The following is a 21,417-nucleotide window of genomic DNA, read 5'->3' on the forward strand; positions in this document are numbered from 1 at the left end:
AATAGATCAAAAGTTTACGAGAAGACTCTTGGGACACCCTTCCACTATATGTGTGAGAGTCTGGATTTGAACCCAGGTCTGTGTGACTCTAAATGCCTGTGTTTGTCTTACATAGCTTTGCTCTTCTCTGACAATGTGGTGTTTAAGCTGAGTTGTGACGCATGGAAAGGCACTTTTCCAGATGGATTAAGAGGCAAAGGGCCTTGTAAACCGCGGGCACAGAACATATATGAACAAGACCCTGGAGTTATGGGCTGAAGTGCCAAGACGATGTAAGGTTACACAGATAATGTAAGGGAGGACTTGCTCTCTGAAGTGTTTGAGAAGCACCTGGGTGGCTCAGTCAGTTAAGTGACTTCTGTTCAGGTTGTAATCTCGTGGTTTGTGAGTTTGAGCCCCACATTGGGCTCTGTGCTGTCAGATCCTCTGTCCGCCTCTCTCACTCTGCCCTCCCCCTTTCTCTCTCTCAAAAACAAATAAAAACATAAAAAAAAATAAGGGTTTGAATCCATTGAAATATGTTACTTTCCATTAATTCATTCATTTGGTAATTCAAAACATGTGTATTGAGTGTCTGTCTCCTATATGCCAGGTAACATTAGAATTAGAATTGAATTAGAATTGGAAATAACTAGAAACCTTTGTCAGAATATCACTGCTCCTTATATCTAGAATTTCTTCTCCTTTTAAACAAACAAGTCTATAAAATGTTATCTCATAGGCAAACTAGCAGCAAAAGTCTTCTTTGAATGAAGCTGGTCTTTGAGTGAAATAAACCATGAATATTTATAATAGATTAAAGGCAAGCACATAAAATAAATATAAGCAGAAATAAATCACAATACCTTTGGACTGGGAAGGATCTTGGTTCTTGGGTGGTTCAACTTGTTTATTCTGCTGAAGCCCAGAGATGAAAGTAACCACTCAAGGTCTCTTAATCACCTGTACTGGCTCCATTCTCACTGCCAGGGTCTTACTTCAAAGTCTCATCAATTTATTTTTTAAGTTTATTGATTTACTTTGAGAGAGTGAGCAAGAGAGGGGCAGAGAGAGAGAGAGAGAGAGAGAGAGAGAGAGAGAGAGAGAGAGAAAGGGAGAGAGAATCCCTAGCAGGCTCCGTGCTGACAGTGTGGATGTGGGGCTCAAACTCATGAAGAACTGTGAGATCATGACCTGAGCTGAAATCAAGAGTTGGATGCTTAACCAACTGAGCCACCCAGGAACCCCTATGTCTCATCAATTTTTACCTGGATTATTTCAATAGCCGTCTTCTTCTTCTTCTTCTTCTTCTTCTTCTTCTTCTTCTTCTTCTTCTTCTTCTTCTTCTTCTTCTTCTAATGTTTATTTATTTATTTTGAAAGAGAGACAGAGAGATGAGTGGGAAGGGCAGAGAGAGAGAGAGAGAGAGAGAGAGAGAGAGAGAGAGAAAGAATCCCCAGCAGGCTCTGTGTTCTCAGCATGAAGCCCAACACAAGGCTTGATCACATGAACTGTAAGATCATGACCTGAGCCGAAATCAAGAGTTGGGGGCCTGGGGCACCTGGGTGGCTCAGTTAGTTGAGCATCTGACTTCGGCTCAGGTCTGATCTCACTGTTTCTGAGTTCAAGCCCCGCATCGGGTTCTGTGCTGACAACTCAGAGACTGGAGCCCACTTCAGATTCTGTGTCTCCCTCTGTCTTTGACCATCCCCCACTCACAATCTGTCTCTCTCTCTCTCTCAAAAATAAACATTAAAAAAAAAAAAAAAGAGTTGGGCACTTAATCGACTGAGCCACCCAGGGACTCCGTATTCCAATAGCCTTCTAACAGATTGCCCTGCCTACATGCTTGTCTCCTTCCATCCTCCACACAGCAGCACAGAGATCATTCAGAAAAGCAAATGCCTTCTTTTACTTTGTTCCTCAAAACCATTCAGTGTTTCCATATTGCCTCGAGCTCTGCTTCTCGAATTGTGGTTTGTGACTGGGTCCAGACAGTGCTCAAAACCATAGGATAAACAGCATTACTCTAGAGTGTTCATTTTACTTGATGGCCAATAATTACAAATAGTATTTTACATGAAAACACTATAGCTTAATATAGATCAAGATGAAAACTTTGGGTGAGTTTAAAACATTCAAAGAATTTTTTCTTGTAGGAGCTGCTGTCAGAACCCATGGGAGTCCAAGTTTATCCTTTTCTGCCATTAGGGATGTTTTAGTGGGAAAAGTCTATAATGTCCTAGACCCTAGGATAAATTCCAAGTATCCTATCCTTGATTTCTCCAGGATCTATTCATTTGTGTCTTGCTACCCTGTTCTGTCTAATGGGTCCCTTGAAACTCTACTCACCAACCATCCCTCACCATTTAAAACAACAGCTACGGTAGCCTTCAGGATGCAGTCAGAATATGAAATCACTGTAGATATCTCAAACAGGAATTAATTTTACATAGGAAATTAGATGCCTGCAAAGCCGTTAGAAGATTCCAGGGAAAAGGTTAGGAAAACCACTGCCAGTGTTCAGGGAAGCAGGATGTATAGGAATTGCAGCAAAGTGGGTGATTTTCAAGAGGATTCCTGGCAAGACAATGGCTTTTGTTTCTCTTCTGCCTTTTAAATTTTGCAAGTATGCCTCTAATCCAGACTCTGTGTTATGGACTAAACTGTGACACCCCCTCCCATTCCCATGCAGAGGTATTAATACCCAGTATCTCAGAATGTGTGTATATTTGGAAATAGGGCCTTTAAAGAGGTAGTGAATGTAAAATAAGATCTCATGAGTGTAACAATCCAGTATGATTGTCCTTTTATAAGAAGAGATCAGGACACAGACACACAAAGGGAAGACCATGTGAAGACCCAGCGAGAAGGCGGCCATCCCACGAGCCAAGAAGAGAGGCCTCAGAAGATGCCAACTCTGCTGCTACCTTGATTTCAGACTTCTAGCTTACAGGACTGTGAGAAAATACATTTCTGCTGTTTAAGCCACCCAGCCTGTGGTACTCTGTTATGGCAGCCGGAGCAAACTAACACAATCTGAGAGTACGAATTTTATAAGATAGAGTTGCTAAGCTTCCAACCCCCATGTTATAAGGAGAACTTAGAAGGGCAAAAATGGTCCTGAGTTGCCAAGAGACAATCTGGCACAGCTGGCCTCTGTTGGGCACATGCTGAGAATCAGGCATGGCATGAAGCACTTTGCACATGTTATCTCAATTTAGTCCTCAGATCTACCAATTTAAAGTAATTCCTTCAGCCACGCTGTGATGTACAGGTAGGAAAAATGAGGCTCGGAGAAGTTACTTCTCTACGGTCACCCAGCTGGTCTCTGGTAGTGAGACTCTGGGGCTGACCCCTGCAGACTCAGTCATTTCATGGCCTGGCTGCAAATGTGTTTTCCTCACTTGTCTACCCAGGGAACATCTGTGGGTCCTTAAGTTTATGTCACTTCCTCTGTTCCCCTTTTTTATCAGCGTCCCTATTCCCCACCCAATGCCACCCTCCTTCCTCCCCACAGAGCACACCATTTCCTCATTTATTCCCCCACAGTAGTATCACATATGGACTTCTATATTGCACCAAATAGTATCAAAGACCAGAAATGGCCAATGATGGGAGAATGAATAAGTAAACTATGGTGTATTTACTTGACATAATATTATGAAATAATAATATTATAAAAGTATATAATTATAGAAGTCAGTATATGATTGTAATGAAGCTTATAATAATTTTAACGACAGATTTGTTTTGAATAATCCTAAGAGAAAAGGCAAGATTTAGTGGGATCATATGTACTTAAAAAAATAAAATAAAATCCTAAACAGAAGGGAAAAAAAATGGGAGGAAATACTCTTAGCCATGGTTATCTTTGGGTGATTTTTTCCCACTTACTCTTGTTACTTATATTTTGCTTCAGAATTAGCTACAATGGAAATGAAATATATATATATATATATATATATATATATATATATATATATATATAATGGGCTTTTGAAAAATCTGCATCCTCTACTAAAGAATGTTGCTGCCTATCCCCTTATTTTCTGCCGAGGGACACCGTTCAGAAGAATTCTCTGTGATGGGGAGAGAAAGGTCCACGGTATCACTGAAGCATTAAGAACATGGAGACTCAAGACAGGAAGCCAAAGACCAAGGAACTTTGGGTCCTTGTTTTTCTCCCCCACAAGGTAAGTGGCAGCTCCTGAGGGCCTTCCCAGAGCAGCCTGGGCAATGTTGCTATATCTGTGGTGCCTGGGGTTGTAGGGAACTAAAGCCACTAGACCCTGCCCGAAACTGGCCCCATCTTGAATCTCCTCTAAAACCTCCCCAATAGTCTTCTAGACTTAAAATACACCTAGCAGTAATGAGGTCACACATTTGAGCCAGCCATCCCTGCTCCCTTGCCTGCAGCCAATTAAAGAGTTCGGCCAAAATGTATTCTTCTTCTGGCCATAGTCCTGGTTCACCCAAAATAAGGCTTATTCTTCATATGATACCCTCTATTACTCCATGCAAAACCTCTGTAGATTTGGGTTCATGAGACCAGAAATTATGTCTGTTTGGCTGCTGGCTGTGACTGCACGCAGCATGTGACACAGAGCAAGCACTCAGTAAACATAGAATGAATGAACAAGTGAATGAGTGAATGAATGAATATGGTCCGGGAATCTTGTCTTCTCCAGGCCAAATATCCCCAGTTCCTTCAACAGGTGTCCTGTGAGGTGGTTCCTGGACCCGACTCCACTTTCTTTTGGATACCATCCAACATGGCAATGCTCTATTCAAATGTAGAATCAGCAATCCACACAATAGTTCTAGGATGGTTTGAGTGGTGCATAAGTCACAGGAACTGTAACTTGCCTCATTTGGAATAACCTATCTTTATGATGCAGCTCAAGATCTTAATAGCTGTTGACAAAGCCACTTACTTTTTTTTAAAAATCTGGGCTATGTTTTTCAGGTTTAAGGCCATGGTTGTAAATCCCAGCAGCACTGTGTCCCTACTTTGAACATTCAAGATACTCTGCAATGTAGTGTAAAAGACCTGGACTCTAACCATTAGAGTGATTCTAACTAATGTTGGGTACCAGGCTCACTCTGGGCTAAGCATTGTGTTAAGTGCCTCACACACATATTTGCAATTCATGCAGTAGGGGGATTGAGGCTTAGGAAGGCTAAGCAACTTGCTTAACCTTGTCTCTACCATTTAATTGCCAAGAAACCTCGAGCTGGTCACTCAGAGTCTGTGCTTCATTTGCCTTATCTGTCAAATGAAAATAATAATACCTGCCTTTGAGTGTTATTGGAAGGATTTATTAAAAGGATGCAGTGAAAGTAACTATTAAAACCTACAGATTTGCAACACATTATTATAGGGCTCTGATTTTCTAGTCTTGAGACCTAGACTCCAATTTCCTCTCCTTGCCTGAGCATTCCAGATTGCTGTCAGTTGATGTAACAAATGTTTTCTTCCTTTCTCGAATCCTGGCCTTTTTGTAGATTAAGAGTAATTACTCCCAAATGGATACATGAAAGTCAAATTTATGCCTAACATACATCAAGCCATCCACAAATATGCATTTATATTTTATTTATTATTCTTCATTACATCTATTTCAAGTGAAAACAAACAAATCCACTCTTCCCAAGTGTTAAATGATCTCAGACCCAAAGGCATCTTTCTGCATTACTCTTCCAGCAGAGGGCACTGTTTCTCTATAAAGCCAGTGGTCTTCTTTCAAACAAGATCATCGGATTTTGCAGAGGGATACAATTTCCCTGAGACCCCAGAAATAAATGCACAGCAAAGTACTAGGAATGAAAAATAGGAAAGATGCCATTTGAATCTACTTCCCAAAGAGAATTTTTAGTTAGTGCATGAGTGCCAATGTTTGTGTTTCATATTGGGTCAGTTTCCCTCATTTAGAAATCACAGAATGTGATTAATCCTTAGAGACCATTTAGCTCACAGATCACAAAGAAATAGCATGTGGGCTAAATTCAGTCCACATTCATGTTTTTTCCCCTACATTATATTATCATCATTATTAGTATTATTATCAGACTAACATTAGTTTAAGCAGGAGATTGAATATAAAATAAAGACTTCTTAGCATTTCTTTGAAAATGAATCAGAAACTCTCATAACCCTGAGCCCACAGGCCACCACAGTGACAATTGGCTGGAATTCAACAAATTCCACCCTTTTGGACAGGGCATATTTTTGCTCTTTCCCTATAGTCCCTACCAGCCTGTCCCGTGGGTGTACATCATCTACCTAGACCGAAAAGTACTTGAGTTTGCAACCTTCAGATTCTGGTCCAACTTCTTCATGCTACCAATGGGAAAAACAAAGCCCAGAAACACGAAGGCCCTTGCTCAAGGTCATACCACAAGGAGGTGCCAAGACCAGGCTAGATACCAGGCCTCCCAGTAGGGCTTCTCAAAAATGAAGATTGGTCTTGACACTTGCCCATGCAAGCTTCAACCCTTTCCTCCTCTCTCAGAAGGCTGGTGCTCCCCAGTAGGTAGGTGGGACCACAAGAAGGTTCCAGACAGTGTAAGATGCAAGGTGAGGCTTTGGAGGGCAAAAAGAGAGAGGGGACACTCAGTTTTGCTTCTCAGACTCCTGAAGAAATCAGGAGTGGAGGGGACAGGACTTGGAGAGCACAGAATCAAAAAGACTTAGCTCCTCAAAATGTCTGGTCTTTGTTTCCTCATCTTAAAATGGAAGCACTATTACCTTGTGTAGTTTGCATGAAAATTATTCATTCTGTGAGTAGAGCATCTGTGATCCCTTCAATTATTGACTGCCTACTAGACAGAAGTGTTAAGGTCATAGCCCTGCCTGGAATGTGGGGAGTCCTCAGTAAATGGCAACAGTTATTGAGGAGGAACAGGGGAGACAGGATCTTTGTTACTCCGTGCAGACTCTATGCCTTTGACCTCAAGCCCTCCACATTCCCTTAGCTTTCTTCCTAAACCAGTGGTTCTCATCTTGGCTGCACATTAAAATTTCTCGGGGTGCTTTTGAGGCCCAGGCTGCCTCCCAGACCAAGTGAGTCAGAATCCCTAGAGGTGGGATCCAGTCATCAGTGCTATGTAAAGTGGCTCGTGTCACTGCAGTGTGCAGCACAGGTGAGGACCACAGTCCTAGATCCTCTCCATACCTTGCCACAGCTCCAACCCTCTTCCTTACCTAAGAACCACCCTCGGTATGCAGTTCCCTACCTCCAGTCCTGCCCCTGCCCTTGGACTCTGGGTAGATTAATTACACCCCTCCGAGCCTTCTTTTCCTCTTCAGAATAACAAGAGTGTAGAGGAGACAGTTGGTAGCTTACCGGCATCCATGACCTCCTTTTCCTCTCCAAGAAGAAGGCTGATTTTGGAAGCCAACCAGCTCCAGGGGTAGGCCTGGTTGGCCTAAGGGTTATTCAATCATCCTCCTTTAACAATGATTGGTTTCAGGATGAGACTGTGGACCCACACCTGTTAGATAAGATGTGACAAGAGGCTTCTAGGAAGTGTTTTACTTGCTCTTGAAAAAGAACAAGAAAGGCACCTTGTGTTATCTTGATTTGACACTTGAAGCTGCTGCCATCATCTTGTGACCAGCCAGAGTGCTAAGGCAGCACAGGGGCACAACATTTAAAGATGAATTTTAGCTCGAGGGGCACCTGGGTGGCTCAGTCGATTAAGCGTCCGACTTTGGCTCAGGTCATGATCTCATGGTTCATGAGTTCGAGCCTCACATCAGGCTCTGTGTTGACAGCTCAGAGCCTGGAGCCTGCTTCAGATTCGGTGTCTCCCTCTCCATCTGCCCCTCCCCCACCCCCCTCAAAAATAAATAAACATTAAAAATTTTTAAGAAAAAGATTAATTTTAGCTGGAGTTTTTAGAAGATTAAGTTACAAGGATGGTGAGTTGAAAACTAGTATTTACTGAGTCCCTATCATGTTCCAGATCGTCTATTACATCCAGTATGATATGTGCTTGCTCATGTAATTCTTACAACTGTGGTCTGGCATGATAAAGTACTCAGCCTATGGAGTTAGATCAATTGACTTTAATTTTAGCTCCATCTTTTAGGAAAATGGCTTAAACCCCCTAAACCTCAGTTTTCTTATCAGTGAAATGGGAATTATGGAATCTATACAGCATGGGATCATTGGAAGGATTAAATAAATGAATTAGGTAAACAAAATAATGCATGTAAATAATCTAGCGCACCATTAAGACTCTACAAAATCCAGGTGTTACGTTAAAAAAAAAAACTCTGTAAAGAAGGTTATTACTATTATTACTGTTCCCTCCATCCACTCCTTACATATGAATAAAATGAGAACCACAAAGCCCATTGACTTGCCTAAGAATCCACAGTATGTAAGTGGCAAAGCTGAGGTTTAAACCTAAGAATTCTTACTCCTCATCTGTTGCTTGTGCCCTTCCTCTCTTCTCTGCCTGCCAAGCTGGTTGAAGAAATTCCAACATTCTCCAGCAGAGAGTGGTGCCTGGGGAATTCTTCCACAAACACAGGTTTGCAAGCAAACCAGGTGAAACGGAGAAGCTGAGCCTGAGGCATGGATATGACTGAATAGCCGTGAAAGGCAAGGAGCCCTTCAGCAGGACACTTACTCGGTTTGCAAATAACAAAGGATCATAGGACCATAGACTATCAGGGTTCAAAGAATCCTTTAGAGATCAAATAACCCAATCCCATTCCATGTTAGAATTCCAAGTTGATCACCCCTTGAAATGGGGGCTTCCTACTTTCCAGAGCAGGGCAGTTTTAATTCTTAAAAAGTTCTACCATTTGTTGAGACAACATTTGCCTCCCTTGAACTTCTATCCATTGTTTTAAAATTCTCATTCTTTTGCTACATGGTAAATAGCCCTTTGGAAACATGGTGATGACAGCTCATTCACCTGAGTCTTCTCCTTCTAACCTCCAAGCTCCCTCCTCCCCCAGCTTTCTCAACTGATCCTCTAACAGTTCCAGTTGTTTCCAGTCCCACCACCATCCGGACCCCTCTTTTGATATAAGGAAACAGAAGTGGAATCAATACTCAGGGAATAATTTTCAAACACTCAGAGCTGTTCAACAATGGATCAGAGGTTGATTTGCAATATTAACGCTCGTATGTAAATTACACCTAGAAAAACATTGGGTGAGGGGGAAACAATTACCTCATGTGGTGGACATCTAGTTTTGTTTGTTCAACGTCCATACTATCTCCTATGGGACTAGGATTAAAATTCACTTGGGTGAAGGGGCACATAGGTGGCTCAGTTGGTTGAGCATGGGACCCTTGATTTCGGCTCAGAGCATGATCTCATGGGTTACGGGATAGAGCTCTGCATTGGTCTCCCCACCAAGCATGGAGCCCGCTTGGGATTCTCCGTCTCCCTCTCTGCCTCTCCTTCCCCAAAATAAATAAATAAACATTAAAAAAATAAAATTCAGTTGAGTGAATGGTGAAAGTCCTTTGGATACAGTCTGGCTATTGGACAGTTGGCAAGGCGCCCTACTCCTCTCTAGCCATAGCAGAAACATGGCCCTTATTGGGTTGACCAGAACTTCCCTTCCTGATTGAGCATGTGAGTGGTATGAGCCACTGGTTGCCACAGGGGCTCTTGGACAAGCCGCTGTGTAGTTCCTGCAAAACCCCTGGAGCAGCTTACTTCCTCTTCCTGTCTTTCTAACCCTGTTTCCCCACTTTGCTTTTGAAATTTTGAATTCCCTTGTATTTGCCAAAAAAACTCCTCTCTGGTATGTGTTAACCAGATGCAGTTTCTGTTGCTTACAAGTAAAGACTCCTGCTTTACATGGTAATGAAATAAGGGGACAAATAATCTTATGGAATATTAGTTAAAAAGTCTCAAAATATAAATAAAAATAAAAATAGTATTTACTCTATATTATTATAGTTTTTGTATATGCTATATTTATTGTGTATAATATATATGTATGATAAATATATTTTTTTAATTTTTTAAATCTTTTTTATGTTTATTTATTTTGAGAGAGAGAAAGAGAGCACAAGTGGGGGGGGGGGTGCAGAGACAGAGGGAGAGAGAGAAAGAATCCCAAGCAGGTTCCACGCTGCCAACACAGAGCCCAATGTGGGGCTTGAACTCATGAACAGTGAGATCATGACCTGAGCCGAAATCAAGAGTTGGATGCTTAACTGACAGAGTCACCCAGGCACCTCTTTTAATTTTTTTAAAATTAAGTTTTTATTGTAAGGTAACATGTGCCCATTGTAGAAAATTGGGAAAATACAGAAAATCACATATTACATATTACCTATATAAAATTATTACTTGGCTGCCGAAAGTGTGAGTCTATGCCTGAGGGCAGAATTTATGCCATTCTACATTAGCCTGGCTTCTTGGTTACCTTTTGGTCTGTTTTTATTTCACTGGGAATGTGGGCCAGTGCTTATTTTCACAGCCAAATTAATTAATGAGAAAATCCTCAGACTTTCCATTTATCACTTCCAAACACCCACTTTTGATGAGTCAGTTGCCATTTGAACAATATAGGATAATTTTCAAATTAATTAAAATGAGACAACAATACGGCCCATTTCTTACTCAAGTATCTCCAAGGGATTCTGACTTCATTAATCTTTGGACCACCACTCTCCAAGAGAGAAAGGACATTAATCACGTCTCTCCCATGGGGGGTGGGGGAGGGACGGGACCCAGAGAGTGAGCAGTTTGTCAGTTTTAGAGAAGTGCTAGGGTAATTGGGACTATCTCCAGCTACGAGTCCTTCTCATTTTTTCCCTCCCCCAGCCAATCAATCAGTCATATTTATATATTTAGTGGATACCTATTATGCCCTAACTGTCTTACGAGTACCTAGGGGAATGGGAAGCACAAACAACTGTGGGCTGTAGTTCCCATCTCCTTTCAGCCCAAGTAGCAAGAAACAGATGTGTAAGGAAACAGCCGCAGAGATAATACCGCGGTGCTCATTAAGTGGAAGGCAGCTGCTGTTTTCTTTTCTGAATGCAGTGTAAAGTCAACTTTCTTAGCATTTGTGCCTTTTCTCTGCTTCTGCAAGTATTTTTAGTATCTGCTATGTACCAGGCACTTTCACATAGATCTCTTCTCTTAACACTCACAACACCCCAGGGAAGGAGGCCCCCACATCTCCGGCCTGCAGATGAGGGCGTGCAGGTCCCCCAGCCGGGAAGCCCTCTCCCTCTGTCCATGCTCTTCCTGTGCGCTAGCATGGCCTAAGCTCGGGCGTGCTCAGGTGTCCTGTGCCCCTCTCTCCCGCCGGCTCTGTCTCCCCCTCCTGAGCTTGAGAGTCGTACCCGGGTCGCAGCGGGCATCTCCACCTAGATGTCTTGCATGCACGTCGAACTCAGTATGCCTCAGAGCAGACCCTTCTTGTTTCATCCCCCAAGCCCATTTTGCCTCTTTCCCTTCTAAGTCCCAGCAGATGGTGCAGTCCACTGACACCTTAGTGGGAATGCTGAGAATCAGCCTTGATGCCTCTCTCTCCTGCACGCCCTTCCCCCGTTCCATCAGCCATCATTTCGACTTCTTTCAACTATTTCAAAACTGTCTCTTCTCTCCATCTCCACGACTACTGTCCAGGCTTCCCCCCTTTATCTGCTACTTACTGTGCCGGCTCATCTCTTCTTCCCCAAGCCACACCCCTCTCTGACCCATCTCCTATGCTTCACAATGGGATTTTCATCAGTGCACATATAGTCATGCTACTTGCTTGCCTAAAAATTATTCAGTGGCTCCCCAATGCCCGGGCTACAAAAGCCAAACTTCTATCTATATCATAAAGGTCCCCCAGGATCTGTTTTCAGTCCACCTCCCACCTTCTTTCTAATGCTCTATTTTTTCTGCCTGAAGACTTTCCCCCTCCCTTCACCACCTAACTCCCATCATCTGTCAAGATCCAGCTAGGATACTGTCTCCACTACAGGAAGCCTTCCCTGACCCCCAAGATGGAAAAAGTCTTGGGGCGGAGGGGAGTGAGATTACGCATTTATTTCTCTGACACTTTCCCTGTATGGTCACCCTGGCTATGAACTTCAGCTGTCCACCACTACACCTTTCCAAGTGATCTTCCCCATGTAACTCTTCTCTTCCAGGTTTCTTTAGCCTGGAAAGATACTCTCCCCTATTCTTTTGGACCTGGGGTGGTCACAGGACCACTGCTGCTAGTTCTGGGTCCCTGCATTGCCCCCGTGAGTCCCCTACATCCTGCCCACATGCTTGTACACAAAGGATTCCTTTGTAAGTAAACTCTCCTTGAATTATCCTAATTTGGGCATCCCACCTGTTTCCTACGGGGACCCTGTCTGATCCACCAGTATTTTGCAAATTTCAGAATCACATTTCCCTCTGTTATCATTTCAAACTACATTATCTTCATTTGTGATTGATCTTTTATTGACCTTGGTTTGTAACTCTTTTGGCTTAAAGCTGGGGGCAAAACAGCTTTTCTATCCTATTTGTTGAGAGAGCAAAAAAGCTCTAAAAATTCACTTTTATTTCCAGTATACAGATCTTATCACAGAAATTGCACCAAACCATGTCTCTCTCTCTCTCTCTCTCTCTCTCTCTCTCTCTGTCTCCCTGTTAGACTATGAGCTCCTTCCTCAAGGCACAGCTCTGTGTCAGAATAGAGTAGAAACTCAGTAAATAGTCCATTAATGAATAAACCACTAGTAAGCACTTAATAAATATTCGTAGAGGACATGAATTGGGAAAGAATTTGAGCCCCAAATTTGAAAGCCTCAGGGACTGCAGTTGTTAATAAGTGAGACCCCTTTTCTCTTTTGTCCCCACGCCAGGATACTGGAATGTTATTTTGCCAGACTTGGGAATTTCCTGAAAGGAGTTAAAAATATCTCTCCTACCCAGAGCACCTTCGGAACGCATCCTCTGAGAAAGCACGCTGCTGGAGTAGAACCACTAACCAGGCTCTCACCCCCATCTTCTCTTCCACCCCCCGTCACTGCACCCCTTCGGATTTGACAACTCTGTAGGAAACCAATTTGCTGTTAATCACAAGGGAGTTTTATTTACTCTGTTGAAAGAATTGAAAAGCAGTCATTTTTATTAGTGCCACAGCTGGTTCTTCCATCATGGAAGAAATACAATTATGCGTCTTCCTATGGCTGAATGCAGACGGCTACAACCTCATTATTCATTCTGGTAGGAAGCAGGCCTTTATAATGAGCAGGGGAAAAAATGCACTGACCCCTCATTTATAAAAGGAACAAATCTCAGTTTCTGGAATGACATCGCCACTGCCACCATAGAAAGAAAGGCTTTTTATTTTTTTGGTTACATAATAGGGAGCGATAGCTTTAGAGGCCCGGCTGAGGCAGTCATTATGGCAGAGTGGAAAGAGTGTAGACTTTGGCCTTGGGCCAGCCTGGGTTCAAACCTCAGATCTGCTTCTTATCAGCTCCGGATAGAGGGCGTGTTAATTCTTCCGAGCGTCCATTTTCTTATCTGTAAATTGGAAATACGGGTATCCCCTGCTTTCCCAAAGTTCGTGTTGTGCCACTTGGCTTTCGTGAAAGACCTTACATGAGTACTCGTTTTTGCTAACCGAAAGAAACCGGAAGGGGAGTTTGTCGCTTCTGGGAATAAAAGCAAAAAAGCAAAAAAAAGCAATCAGCGTTCGTTTTGCAGCGTGCACCTGGCATGGCCCGTGGCACCGCCAGGCGCCTTCCCCAGAACTACCCTCGGCACCTCAGCGTCAAGCCGCCCGAGCTGTGAACGGTGCCTGTGAGCACTGTGAACTGGGGAAACTGCAGTAACTGGGCATCCTCCCAGGGTGGTAGTGAGGATTGGAGGTTAAATTCATGCACACGGAGCACAGCTCCCATCACGACACGATCTGGCCCCTGCCTACCTCTCCAGCTGTGTCTCCCGCCCCCCAAAGCTGCCATCTCTGCTGCAGCCATACTGAACTACTAACAGGTCCCCAGAACCTGCCCTGTTTGTCCATGCTTTCTCGGACTTTGCCCATGTGTCCTGCCTGCCTGGGTCACACGCCCTCACTTTGCTTGTTCATCCGGCAAAGTTCTTTCCTTAAAAGTGACGGTTCCTCTGTGAAGCTTGTGCCTCAGTTCCTCCCCTAGACGGACACAGCACCCCACTCTGTTCCCATCACCCTTTGTAGGCACCCCGCTGTCGCCCACGGCGACGGGCTCGTCTGCTTACGTGTTTGTTGCAAGTACCAGTCTGTGAGCTCCTTAAAGAGCAAGACCCACAGGCTTTCCCTCCGGGATGCCCGTGCTGGCACAGCGCCCACCAGAACTGGTGGTCCCTAAGTGATTTACTGAACACATGAAGGCGTCAGTATAGCACTTACCGCCTTGCATGGATGTGGCCGACTCTGTTGAGTGGTTACGTTTATACCATGTTTAACCTTCCCCACTTGCCTGCTTCCACCATAGAAACACCCCAGCCGTTAGGGAATTTAGGAGAGCCCTGTCGCCCAGTTTCAGCCAAAGAGAAAATGGAAGAAGTCTTTGGGGGGGATACTTGCTTTTGTTCTTAGATGCCCTACCTAGATCTTGGTATAGCTTATTCAACTCTAAAAGCTGATTTGCCTTTCCGTGGCCTCATCCCTTGACATGATGAGCAAAGCATGGCCTTTGGAATCAGACAAATGAGTTGGATCTCCATTACTCTGTTTCCCACAAGCAACCTGACATGATGGGTCTGAATACTCGCCTGGGAGGGAGGCAGACAGCCTGGGTTCCAGTGCTTTTCAAAAAAAAAATTTTTTTTTAATGTTTATGTATTTTTGAGACAGAGAGAGACAGAGCAGGAACAGGGGAGGGTCAGAGAGAGAGGGAGACACAGAATCCGAAGCAGGCTCCAGGCTCCGAGCTGTCAGCCCAGAGCCCAACGCGGGGCTTGAACTCACGGAGTACAAGGTCATGACCTGAGCTGAAGTCGGACGCTTCACTGACTGAGCCACCCAGGCGCCCCTCCAGTGCTTTTCAAAGGTGTTCGTCCTTGGGCAAATAATCTAATTATCCAGTTTCTTCATCTGTGAGGTCAGGAGAGTAAGAGCACCTACCTCATGGGGTTCAATAGGTTAATGAATAGAAAGTACTTAGAATAAAGACTGACACAGACTTAGGACTGTATTGGTGTCAGCACTATTTCTTTTTATTAATAATACTGGTTGTGCAGCCTTAGGCAATTTCACACGCTTTCTGAGATTTGGTGTGCTCATCTATAAAATGGGGGTTTGGGAAGTGTCTGCCTTGCAGGTTGTGGTGAGGATGGCAGTTCAGGTGTGTGGAGCACGGGGGGCAGCCCCTGGCACGAGGCCACAGCTGAGCCAGGAGGGAAAAAAGACAACCCTGAGCTCTGGGAGCCGGCCTGTCTGCGAGTGTCTGGGCACACTGGCATTCTTACCTTTGCTCCTCATCACCCTCCTCCCTTCTTACCACAAAAGACAGAGAGGTCCCTCCTCCCGAGTGAGGCCAACTGCTGTCCCTGAACTCTGGGCCCCCTCCCCTCTCACCTTCTCAGAGACCTTCTGCTATTCTGCTATTGATCTGGCCCCTGTTCTTTTTTTTTTTTTTTTTAGTTTATGTATTTATTTTGAAAGAGACAGAGACAGTGTGAGGGGGGCAGGGGTAGAGAGGGAGGGAGAGAGAAGGAATCTCAAGCAGGCTCCACAGCTGGCAGTGCGGCTCGAACTCATGAACCTTGAGATCATGACCTGAGCCGAAAGCAAGAGTCGGTTGCTTAACCAACTGAGCCACCCAGGTGCCACCGGCCCCTCTCCTTTTAGCCTTTTCTTTCCACTGGCTTCTCCCCAGAAGCATTTAAATGGGCTTCAGTCACTTCCTTAGAGCAAGCTTGACTACACACACACACACACACACACACACACACACACACACACACACAGCTTAAATCCCAGCTCTCCCCCCAGTGCTTTTCTTCTCTTTCCATCTTCCCCTAGGCAAACTCCTTGCAGTATTTGTCTGCACAACCTGTCTCTACTTCCTCAACCCCCACTCACTCCTCCCGCTGGTGCAGCCTTTAACAAGCAGGGTGACAAGCTGGAGTCTAGAGGAAGCAAGGTCAAAGACACAAGGGAGTTGTTTCCATCCTGAAAAGGGGACCTAGAGAGAGGGTAGAGAGGGAAGAGGATGTGATAGAAGCTCTGGTCAACCAAGAATGGAATTGCCCTGGCCCCTGCTGGCCCTCACCACCTCGCGTGCAATCCAGGCTCATGCATGTTGGGGGAGCCCACGGCAATCCAGGCTCATGACACGTACGGTTCAGCTGCCTCACACGTTATGTGCCCTCTACCTGGTGGGCCTGACTTCTAATCAAGCCTGGCCCACCCAGGACTAGTTTCTCTGTCAACTTCCAGCTGACAGCCTTCCTTGCCCATGGCTCAGTGAAGTCTAAGCAGTGCCGAGAAGAGAAGGAGGCTGAGAAAGTAAAAATGTGTAAGTGGAAGCAAGTTCTAATATTTTTCCTGTGTGTTTTCTTTCTGCTGTTTCGTAATCATCCATAATCATAAGAGGCCAGGGGCAGGCGCCACCGATCTTATTCTAATGTGCCCCCCCCCCCCCCCGCCCAGGGAAATCATACAAGAACATGCGGAATCGTCCGGCTAGTGTTTGTGAAGCAGACACAAGGCTCTCCCACATGCCAAAGCTCAGTGGAATTTCTTAGCAAAGATAGGAGTTCAGGGCCCTTGCCAGCCCGATTTATAGACAGGGAGACTGAGGTTCACAGAGGATCAGTGTGAGCAGCAGCAGCTACCATTTGCAGGGCCCGGCCTGGCTGAGCATTTTGAGGATCTTATCTCATTTAGTCGTCAGAGACACAGCCTCTTCCACAGGTGTTATGCCGCTGCTCACAGAGGAAAAGCATAGAATTTGGGAGAGATAAGGCTGGCTCAATGCTACTTCTAAGACGGGTAAACTTGGGTGACCCTCTTAAACTCTCTGGGCTTCAGTTTATTATCTATAAAATGTCAGGGCTAGATTGAACGGGCTGGAAGGAGTGTTCCAAATTGAACTTTCTTTGGCCTCATAATTGCCAGGCATCTCCTCAGCAGGCCCAACCTTTAGTCAGCTCTCTATAAGAGAGCAACAGAAAACAAGTTATAATCAGATAGCAGACCCAGATCCAGCGTCGGCAGCAGCATTTATGAGCTGTGTGGCCCTGGGAAGTTCACTGACCTTTCTGAGCCTCAGTTCCCTCATCCGTAAAAGTGGGTGCTCCCCGGATTGTCGGGAAGGTAAAGCAGGGTAGAGCATATGAAGTTACTTGACACATAGCAGGTGTTCAATAAATGGCAGTGATTATTATTTGCTGATTTTTTTTCCCCCAATCCGTTGCACAATAAAGTGACAAATGGAAGACCCTAGAAATGTTTACGGGCTTCAGATCTGGGATTTGTGAGAACTGCAAAGTATTTACCTTAGCTCACCGTGCTCTTGTGCTCCTGATAAAATACGCCGCTCGGTCCCGTTTTCTAGTGTCCTGAACAATTGCACACATAAGCTTGGCGAAGGTAGGCGGAATCAGGGTGTGTTTTCAGCAACAAGTGAGGCGAGGCGCTGAGCGGGCGGTTTTGAGCAAGAGGCCCGGGGAGTGACAGCAGAGGGGGAGCAGTGCCGAAACGATAATATTAGAGTACACAGAATAATTCACAGCTGCCAGGTCACGCAACTTGAGAAGTGCTTCAGAACAGTCAACCCTTCCATGTTGTTGCTAAGAGACGGGGAGGTGGGGAGGTAATCAGGCCTCCTAATGAGAGAGAGGGGAAAAAATGAACAGAGACGAACTTCAGATTTTGGAAATGATTGTATGGACTCCTAGTCACTGACTGCTGGTGACTTTGAAGATGTTTAGCTTGTAAAAGAAGCACGTGTTGAGTTCCTACTGTGTACCATATGTAGCTGCAGGCCCCAGAGAGACCACAGGAGACAAAGTCTCAGATCTCGTGGAATTTCTAGTGGGGTCAGCCATCTTTACAGCTGAGGGGACGCTGGAGGTCCTGAGAGGGCAGTGATCTGTCTGAGGCCCCAAGGCAACCAATTGGCAAAGCTGATCTTAGAATCTGGGCCTCCTAGGTACCATACCAGGACGTTTTCCAACCACCATGTTTCACAAAAGAGATTCATCTGTAGCAGATTTTAAGCTGAGACTTGGTGCTTCGGCGAGATAAATAAAGGTCCTCAACCAGAGAAATTTATGGAAAGCAGTGCAAAAAAAAAAAAAATGATTTCTCTAACTTCAAACGTTTCACTGAGACATTTTATATTTACTGAGTCCCTGTCCTGTAGTATTATACCTAGCTGAATGAGGCTACAGAGTGACTGCAGGTGGGAGGATAAAACGAGGGGGATGATTTGGGTATCTCATCACTGCCGAAAATTAGCAAGACACAGAGGTCCAGAGGTCTGGGTCCAGAACCAGTTTCTGTCCCTTCTGACCCAGGCCTTTCACTTCTCTGGGCCTCAGTTTTCCCACCTGTAGAATGATCTTGAAATTCCACTTCAGCTCTAACTTTTATGATCAATCACCCAATAGTGCCGTGTAGGCCTGGGGGACCCTAAATGTAACTTCAGAAAGAAGCCATGGTTTAAGGATGGAGCCTTGAGCGTTAAACATCCCTGGGCTGCCATAGTCCTGCAGGAGGGTACCATCATGGTGTGTGTTCCCCTATGCCCAACAGATGGTCATCAGCGTCCATACCTCCCAAAATGTTTGTGCTTCTGGGGAGCAAGGATTGTGTCCCTCTCACCTCTGCATCTCCCGCCAGTACCTAGCAACTACCTGGCAGTGGTAGGCATTTCATATATCTACAGAAGGGCCTTTAACTGAGAAAAGGCAGGTTCAGCAAGGTATGTCAAAGAAAGCTGCCAAAAAGGAGCAGTTCAAAAAGTTGCCATGATACAGACTTGGACTTACAGCATAGCTAGTATGTGGCAGCTCTCCAGTTAAAGCCCAGGACTGCCTGGATCCCGAGCCTGTGTTGTTAGCCCCCTCATCGGCCTTCCACCCATTTGCCCATTTATTCAAGATGGCGGCATCAGCATTTCTTGAGGTTAAGGCAAAGACTGTGCCTAGACAAGAGAGGGCATGAAGCACACTCATCATAGTCAACCCTTCTTCAGAGTCTGGCTCAGCTGTCACCTTCCCTATAATTTTCCCCAGCCGTCTGGGCAGAATTAGTTGCTCTTGTTTCTGTGTTCCTACCGCTGTACCTTTTTCTCCCTGTGACGCCCATCAATCTCACTACAGTGTGACTACCTTTGGAGGCCTTCCTTCTCCACCAGATCATGACTGCTTTGATGGCAGGGACTGGGTCTTACTTATCCCTCTGCCCCCATGCTTGTTACTGAGTAGTCAATACATGTTTACAGAGTGAAGGTATAAATAAGTAACAAATGAATGAATAAGGAAACTATATTTCTTAGGGTCAATAAGGGAAATGGGCACCAAAGAGCCTCCCCTGAACAACTTCTTAGAACAATCACAGGGTTGAACATTATGGGGATGGAGGTTATCGGGGACTTGCTCAAGGTCACAGAGTTAGAAAGCAACACATCTAGGACTCCTTCCCTCTTTCTCTTTTGTTCTTCCATTCAACACCTCATAAGGGTCTCTGGCTCTAAGCCATGTGGTTTTCAATAAAAATCTATCAGAAAGAAATGAATTTAAAAAATAAAAAAAAATGTGTATTATTTTGAGCGAGAGCGAGAGAGAGCGTGCGTGTGCAGGAGGGGCAGAGAGAGAGGGAGACACAGAACCCGAGCAGGCTCCAGGCTCTGAGCTGTCAGCACAGAGCTCGAAGCAGGGCTTGAACTCACGAACTGTGAGATCATGACCTGAGCCGAAGTCGGGCGCTTAACCAGCTAAGCCACCCAGGTGCCCCAAGGAAGTGAATCCTTAAGTAGCTAAGAGTGTGGAAGTCTGACAGATGTGGGTTAAAATGCCGCTGGGGGTGCCTGGGTGGCTCAGTCGGTTAAGCGTCCAACTTCAGCTCAGGTCACGATCTCACAGTCCGTGAGTTCGAGCCCCGCGTCGGGCTCTGGGCTGATGGCTCAGAGCCTGGAGCCTGCTTCCAGTTCTGTGTCTCCCTCTCTCTCTGCCCCTCCCCCGCTCATGCTGTGTCTCTCTCTGTCTCAAAAATAAATAAACGTTAAAAAAAAAATTAAAAAAAAAACGCCGCTGGACCACTGACTACTGCCGTGATCTGCGGCAACTTAACCCCTCTGAAGTTCAGTCTGTGTAAAGTAAAGGGCAACACCTCCCACGTCCCCCTTTGCTGGCTATTTCTGTGGGGATCCCTGGAAGGCATCATGATTAACCCCAACTGGAGGTGGGATGGGAGTTTCTGACACACCGAGTCTCTCATTGTCCTGCCTGATCTGCTTTCGGAGCAATGGGTTCCTTTCCTTGCTTCCTTTCCCCTTTTGAAGTGCCACTTTGGCCTAGCCAACACGTAGCACGGCTTGTGCTCTCAGTCTCCGCCATAGCCATGGCATGTGCTTTCCAGCCCACCAAACAGACAAGCCCCGTCCACCAGAGCGGGCACTTTGTGCTGGCTAGTGTTTCTGCTCTTCGCGCTGCCGCAGCCCGAGGGAAGGCTGGGTCCTTACTGCTTTCCAGGGCACGATTGCTGCCTTCCAGCACCACGGACCTTTCTCGGGGCTGGCAAGGATCTCAGCCAACAGAGCCGGCACGGGGAAGTGGCTTCCGGTGTGAGCCTGCCGTGAGTCACAGACATCACGGATACGCTGGAGAGAGAGAGAGAGCCGGCGGATGCCGTCAGCAGATGCCCCTCCGAGCCTCCGGCTGTTTGGCGGCCTGGAGAAAAGCCAGGGGCGATGGGGCCTGAGAGGCAGCACCTCTGTTTTCCGAAGAGGAAGCTGTGGAGCGCTGTGCGCTCCGCCACGTGCACGCTGGCTGCGTCCAGGCCTGAATGCCCCTCTCATTACTCACCGGAAGCGAGTTCGAACACTTCACACAGGAAGATGATTCGCTCCTCCGACGAGAGGCGGAAAGCCTTTCTGAGGAAATGGTTTGAAGTGTTTAAACAGTCTAGTTCTTAGTCTGCTTTTCCTCGACTGAAGCCCTCGGTTTGAATGGGAGCCTTTATGTGCAAACTGCCCCAGTTGTGGCGGCCTTTGAACACCTTGGAGGGAATTTCAGTTTGTGCCTCCCGTCCGTTCCTATACTTCACCTGCAACTCCGGCCCCCCCGGCAATGCTTCTGCGGCATTGCTGTGGGGAGGGCAGGCTTGTCAGAGCAGTGTTGTTCTTACACTTAGAAATGAACAAACGTCGTAAAAAAAAAACAAACAAAAAACAGTGCACAGTTGTCATGGGTCAGGTTTGAGCACAAGGCATGGTGCGTCCCTCACATACCCGCCTGAGC

The 21,417-nt window shown here is 45.6% G+C and overlaps 1 long non-coding RNA gene across 1 annotated transcript in view; it reads left to right on the plus strand.

The window, feature by feature from the left end:
• The first annotated feature begins 3,979 nt into the window (after positions 1-3,979).
• The window catches only part of LOC123379629, a 33,946-nt gene continuing 16,508 nt past the window's right edge, over positions 3,980-21,417 (plus strand). The window contains exon 1 of the long non-coding RNA XR_006584327.1: positions 3,980-4,175. This is a non-coding gene — a long non-coding RNA (uncharacterized LOC123379629). The remainder of the gene's footprint in view (positions 4,176-21,417) is intronic.

This window comes from Felis catus, chromosome C1 (genome assembly GCF_018350175.1).
Source record: "Felis catus isolate Fca126 chromosome C1, F.catus_Fca126_mat1.0, whole genome shotgun sequence".
In the NCBI taxonomy this organism is placed as follows: domain Eukaryota; kingdom Metazoa; phylum Chordata; class Mammalia; order Carnivora; family Felidae; genus Felis; species Felis catus.